The 7,208-nt window shown below is 34.8% G+C and overlaps 1 pseudogene; it reads right to left on the bottom strand.

Moving 5' to 3' along the window:
* Positions 1-5,926: 5,926 nt before the first annotated feature.
* LOC122212528 lies at positions 5,927-6,059 on the bottom strand (annotated as a pseudogene).
* Positions 6,060-7,208: the final 1,149 nt, after the last annotated feature.

Genomic DNA, 7,208 nt, shown 5'->3' with positions numbered 1-7,208 from the left:
GCATTGAAGAGGGCACTTATTGGGATGAGCACTGGGTGTCATGTGTAAGTGATGATTCATGGTAATCTACTGCTGAAGCCAAGACTACACTGTATGTTATCTAACTTGACAATAAATTATTTTAAAAAATAAATAAAAAGAAACAGAAAAGGAAAGAAAAGAAAGGAAAAAAAAAGTAAGTAAGAACTAGTTATACATTTTTACACCAATGTTCATAGCATTATTCACAATAGCCAAAAGATGTAAACCACACAAATGCCCAGATGAATGGATACAGAAAAGGTGGCATATGTGTACAATGGGATATTATTCAGCCTTAAATAAAAGGAAATTCCAATACACGCTACAATATGGATGGACTCTGAAAGCATTATGCTAAGTGAAATAATACAGAGTTAGAACAAATATTGAAATTGTGGATGATTCCACTTATATGGATTAGAGGATGATTCCACTTATGTGGATTACTTAGTATAGAAAAGAGGAGAAACACAAAGGAGAATCGTGGTTAGCATGGACTGAGGAAAGGAGGAAATGGGGAATTATTGTTAATGGACATGGAGTCTCAGCTTGGGATGTTTAAAATATTCTGGAAATGGATGGTGATGATGGTTGCACAACAGTGTGAATGTACTTAGTGCCACAGAATTGTACACTTGAAGATAGTTAAAATGGTAAATTTTATGTTTTACATATATCTTACCTAAGTAAAAAATGAAGAAAAATTAAAAACAACTAAGAAAGAAATTGAATGAAATATTTTTAAGACCTCTAATGTGTCCAAAACTGCTGGAAAAAATGAGGAAAAATGTCATAGAAAGAGATATGTCATTGATTAGAAAAATCAATAGTGTAGCAATGTCCATTATACTTAAACTGACCTGTAGAGTTAATGAGATTCTAATAAAAATACCAGTAAGTGATTTTTCATTGTTTTATGTTTTTAAAAATCATGAAACTATTTCTAGAATTTATGTGGAAATACAGAGGACCCAAAATAACCAAAACAATTTATTTAAAAATAAAAACAAAGTTCACGAACATATGCTACTTCATTTTATAATGTAATATTAAACTACAGTAAATAGTACAGTTTGGTTTGGCCATAAAGTTAGACATAAAACAGTATGACAGAATGGAAAGTACAAAAATCGACTTGTATATAGATGGTCAATTGATTTCGAAAAGATTCACCAAAGTAATTCAAAATGGAAATGACTGTCTTTCAACAATTGATTCCAAGACAGCTAGGTATGTGAATGGGAAAAAAAAATAGACACATATACATACATAGAGAAAGAGAACCCATTCTCCCATTATAATGACAATTAGTTTAAAATATATTATATATTTAAGTGTAAAAGGTGAAACTAAAAACTTCTAGAAGTAAACAATTAGAGAAGAGAAAATTTTGCAGACAGGACTCAGAAAGCAATAAATATTAAATGATGATAAACTGGACTTCTTCAAAACTGATACCACTATTCAAAAGGAGATCTCAAGAAAAGAAGAAGGCAAAATACAGTCTATGAGAAAATATTTACAACATACAAATGACTTGTATTCTTAATTTTATAAAGAACTCTTACAAAAGAGTAGTAAGACAAGTCAATATTAAATAGGCAAGAGATTTCAAAAGACATTAAAAAAGAAGTTATCTGAATGGCAAATAAGCACATGAAAAATTGCTCAATATGAACAGCCAATTAAAACCGTGATGGAATATCATTTCACAATCAGTACCATAGCTGGAATTCACATCATTGGCATTTCCAAGTGATAATGAAGATACGGGTCAACTTGAAATTTCATGCACTGCTGCCTAGAATGGTGCCACCTCTTTGGAAAAGAAGTTGGAAGTTTCTTATAATGTTAACCATACACTTATAATATGACTGAGCAATTCCACTCCCTGTATTTATTGAGGTATAATGAAAACATATGCTTATAGGAAGATATGTACGTGAATGTTCATAGCAGCTATTACAGAAAAATCATATCCAAAAGCAAAACAACACAAGGGTCAACCAGAAGGTGAATAAATAAACAAATTGAGGCATATTGATACAACGAAATACCACTCCACAATAAAAGTAACTACTGATTCCTTCATCCACATAGGTTGATTTAACAGACAAATTGCTGGTAGAAATAACCTAATGCAATAGGATGTTGGGAGATAATTCTTCATGGGTTTCTTGTGTTCCTGCACTTGTGAGTAGGAAACATCTTCTGTTTTGAACTATTTTTTAAGGATGTCTACAGACCAAATAGTCTTGAAAGATAGCTTTAGAGTCTCCCATCAGGACAGAAGATAGATTTGTTTTCTGATCATAAAAACAAACAACAACAATGACACAAAACCCAACCAAACAAAAACAAAACTTCTGAAGCAAAGTTTGGCCAAACTTACCATTAGCCCTCTTTTAAGGTCTAAAGTTTCCTAGGCTCTGGATTCCTGAACTGTGACACAGACCTACTAAAGCACGCTCAGCATTTACCTCTGCTGCTGTCTACATTCTTCTGTGGTTAGCCTGGCTTGGACTTTCTGGAGGTTTTCATTCCCTTTTTCTTAGGCGTTTTCTGTGACTTCTCCATCGGCTTCAAATCTTTCCTCTCATCTGTACCTCGAGAGGTTCATTCCCTACAGGCTTGACCCTTCTCTAGCTGTAGACTGCTGCCCTAGTTACCTGTTACTTGAGACTTACTAGGTTTCTGGTTTAAGGTATGGAAGGGGTTGGATTGTTCTCTGTTGTTCCCATTTACCCTCTGAGGCAAGGTGTCCCTGATTATATGTCCAATGAGGATTTAGGGATTCTGCCTTCCTCCAGTGGGTCAAAAATGTTTTGTTTGTTTATTTGTTTTGCCACTGTCCTGTAAGTAGGAAGATCTCTCCACTCCTTCTTCACTCCACTCCTACCCTACCAGCTGGAGTCTACCTTTACCTGTGCCCAAGGCAACAAGTTTTTCGGCCCTTCACTGAATACCTTAAGGCTTTTGTTTCTAGGAGAAATATATTTACAATATATTGGAGATCACATCCTTTGGGAATATTTAAACTTAGCTTAACAACTGTGCATGCCAAACTAAGAAAGTGATAAAGGCACATAAATTACAAAATTATTTTAAGAGTTTATGACTAAAAATGTTAAAGATCCCTATAGTAAGACACCAAATCTTTCCTACTATCATCCCCCCTACCACGGAAAAGAGAAGAAAATGGAAATATACACTTTAAAGTTTCCATCAGTAGATACATTGTTAGACCTACGCAGAAGCCAAGAAAGTATAAAGAGGCAAAGGAGATAGAGGCTTAGATTCTGGATAAATTTGTTATTAGAGCCAGCTGATTAAGAGTTTCACCATACTTAACTTGTATTACACTCAAATGCTGCTGCTTTAAATAAATACAATTAGGAATATTGTACTACCTGACCTTCTCTGAACACTTTCCTACAAGGACTGTTCCAAGGACTAGAGGTTATGGAATTCATCTTCTTCCTGTTTGTAAATTCAGTTGACATTTCGTGGATTTTGGGTGCCTGCTGAATCAATTTCCCTTTCTATGTGTTATGCTATTTCCCAGTAAAGTCAACAAGTATACTGAGTAAAAGTAAAGAGGAAATCATCAGTAATTTTATTAAGTGGTACTGAGATCAAGGAAAGTAAATTTAAATACTAATATACCTTTGCAATTATAGGAGAAAAATCTAAAAAAAAATTAGAAAAATGTTAGAAGAAATCTAGTAATTGACTAATTTAGAATTCCCACCTATGTGGTTCACTCATTCATCCAGAGTACCCCATTACATTATCAGAGTATTGTTTATCAAGAGCTCTCAACATCTGGACTCAGGATACCATGTGATTTTTCCTGTATTAATTGTTTTACAATAAAAGATTAATGTATCATTTTAATACTTGACTGGTTAGTTCACTTATTGGTTTTATTTGTGATCCTATAGCATTAATCTTTCCTATTTGGATAGAATTTCCCATTGTGTATATGATCTTGTGCTGCCTTTTGCTCTCTCCTACTATGGGAAGGAAAAAAATCCCTCTCCATTCAAACCCTGGCAGCCAGTGTGCAGGCAAGTTACCTACAATTAGTTCAATCTGATACTCCAGCTGGGACATTTTTACTTGAGCATGTGATACAAGAAGCAGGGACATTTGGAGGACTTGACATCACAGCAGTAAGGATGATCGTGGCATTCAGAATAGAAACGGAAGTGTCCTGACTAGACCATTGTCGCTCTAGTAGATCTTTGACTTTAGTTTCTGCTAAGGAAAGTCCTGGAGCTCTACACAGGTCATTCCTTTCCAAGGTGATGTCTAGCCCTCCAGTTAAGTATATGTACTGTCCAGTTACCTAAGCTGATTAAAATAAAACAACACTTAGTGCTTCACAGCTAAATATAGATTTCATAAGACATAAGCAAATTCCTTTCCACAGCCTGTCCTATGACTTATGAATAATTGTAAGGAGTATCTGATAATGCAAAATTGAAATTACAACCACCCTTACATTAGTTAATATTAATTAACTTAATTATTAATATTAACTATTGGAAATTAATTTAACTTAATTCAATAAACCTGACTCCATATATTGTCCTCACTGTTGTTTTGATTAAGCTTCATATGAAATTTTTTTTGAGGACATTAATGGAAAAATCCCTATGTTGAATTATGATAGCCATGAGAAGTGTTCATACTATGAAGGGCACTTGAAAACTGATTTCTTCATGGAGCAACATAATCTTAACCTCCATTTCATTTTCATCCTAAATGGTTAGCAAAATTGCCCTCTCTATTTAAGGGTTTTGCTTTCTCACTCTCTGCCAAGAGTTTAGAGTTACATTCATGCCAGTAAATGTGCCCTTGACATGTTTCTTTAGTTGTAAGATACAGTATTCTTATGCTTACAAAATAAAGTGTGTATGAACTGTAGTAAGTAGGAAAAAACATGAAATTCTATCTAAATGCACTGTAGAGCTTAAAGTCTTAAAAGATTTCTTAAAATATGATTTTCATATTTGTTTTGATTGTTCACATCTGGAATTTATATTTGATTTAGTCATATGGAATTTCTCTCCTTTCCAATTATTGTTCTCTTCATTTAATATTATCTGTCCAAGTTCATCAAAATAGAGTTTCATCTTGCCCTCAGTTGATTTGATCTCTTTTCTAATATATTATTCTGTCTTAAACAGTTTCTGAGAGGTTTTCGTGCATGGCTTAGCAATTTTCTAATGACTAATATCCATCTTCTTACAGTTTCTACCCTTAGTCCAGATTCTGTGCCACTAACAATATATTTCCTCTTTCATTTGAGGTACTACCACATATTTGAACATAAACAAGGATAGAGCTCTTCTCATTTCAGTTAAATGCCCTTTCTTCAGAGAATATTTTTATATATTGTTCGTTACTTTGTTTATTATTAATTTTGTGAAGATTATCATTAGAGATTTTCCATTCCCAGAAATAGAAATGATGCCTCATTATATATGAAAAAAATTACTATTGACCATATTTTGAGCATCATACTTGCACTGGTCCACTTCTTGGTATGGCAACTTTAATGTAGAAAAAACAACAACAAAAAAACCTTCCCTCCTCATAAATAAGCAACTCCACAAGGTATAATTAAACATGGCTCAGTTTATGTCTTAATTTCACCTTTCTTTCTTATCTCTATTTAAATACAAATTGTGGCTTCATGTTTATTTCTGTTATGGTTAATTTTAATAGGTTCAAGTTTTAGTCTTTAATTATTGACTGACCTTGGACAAATTTATTAATCACCGTGGGTGTCCATTCTTTTACTGGTTACACGATGTTGGTAAACTTCTCTGACTTAACTTATTCATTTGCACTGAGGATTATATACTTCAAGATTTGTTTTTTTGTCCAGGAATGAAAGAAATGCCATATTGCAGTGCTTGCCATATTACCTAACATATTTTAATTATCCAATATATATTTCCTGCTGTATATTAAATGGATAAGAACAGATACTACACTTGATCTTAGCCAAAAGGCCGAGAAGTGATATTTCCTGTTGTATAAAAACATGGTTTCTGTTTGTTTTTTGTTTTTTGTTTGAGAGAGATAGAGATAGAGAATGGGGGAGTGGGGCAGAGAGGAGGAGTGCAGAGACAGCGAGAGAATCCTAAGAACACTCAGCTATCAGCAGGGAGCCCGATGTGGGGTTCAAACCCACAAACCGTGAGATCATGACATGAGCTGAAATTAAGAGTCAGACACTTAATCAACTGAGACACCCAAGAGCCCCCCAAAATATGTGCTTTTTAAAATATCTATTTAGGGCACCCAGGTGGCTCAGTCAGTTAAGTGACCAACTCTTGATTTGGGCTCAGTTCATAATCTTAGGGTTTATGGGTTTGAGTCCCAGATCAGGCTCCCTGCTGATAGCTCAGAGCCTGCTTGGGGTTCTCTCTCTCTCTCTCTCTCTCTCTCTGCCCCTCCCCCCACCCTCTCTCTGTCTCTCTCTCTTGCGCGTGCGCGCGCGCACACACACACACACACACACACACACACACACTCTCTCTCTCTCTCTCTTCCTCAAAATAAATAAATTAATTTAAAAAATTTGAATCTATTTAATTTTTCCATTGGGCAAACTTCTGCCATGAAGTGCTCTACTTGTCCAAGTCAGCATTGTAACGTACAGTTTGGGATTGCAGGCTCTATTAGTTTCCTGTGGCTACTGTAACAAATTACTGCAAACTAGGTGGCCTAAAAGAGTATAAATTTATTCTCTCACAGGTCTAGAGGAGAAAATTTTCAAACCAAAATGTTGGCATGGCTGGACTCCCTCCGGAGGCTCTAGGGGAGAATCCCTTCTTTGCCTTTACCAGCTGTGCGTGGCTGTAGGCACTGTTTGACTTGTGACCTCATCACTCCTATATACACCTCTGTAGCCACGTGGCTTTCTCTTATTTTGTCAAATCTTCCTTTGTCTCATTTTTATAAGGATACTTGCTATTGAATTTGAGGTTCATGTGGATAATGCAGAATAAGTGTCTCCTCTCCAAATCTTTAAATCATATATTTTGCTATGTAAGGCGGTATTCATTTTTTAACTATATACAATGATATTCACAGGTTCTGGGATTAAGGGGCAGAAATATGAGGGTGGCTATTTTTCAATCTACTATGTACACCAATGACATCACTAT

This window comes from Panthera leo, chromosome F3 (assembly GCF_018350215.1).
Source record: "Panthera leo isolate Ple1 chromosome F3, P.leo_Ple1_pat1.1, whole genome shotgun sequence".
Taxonomy (NCBI): Eukaryota; Metazoa; Chordata; class Mammalia; order Carnivora; family Felidae; genus Panthera; species Panthera leo.
The sequence above is the reverse complement of the archived record's forward strand: the minus strand, read 5'-3'. Positions and strand labels throughout refer to the sequence as shown.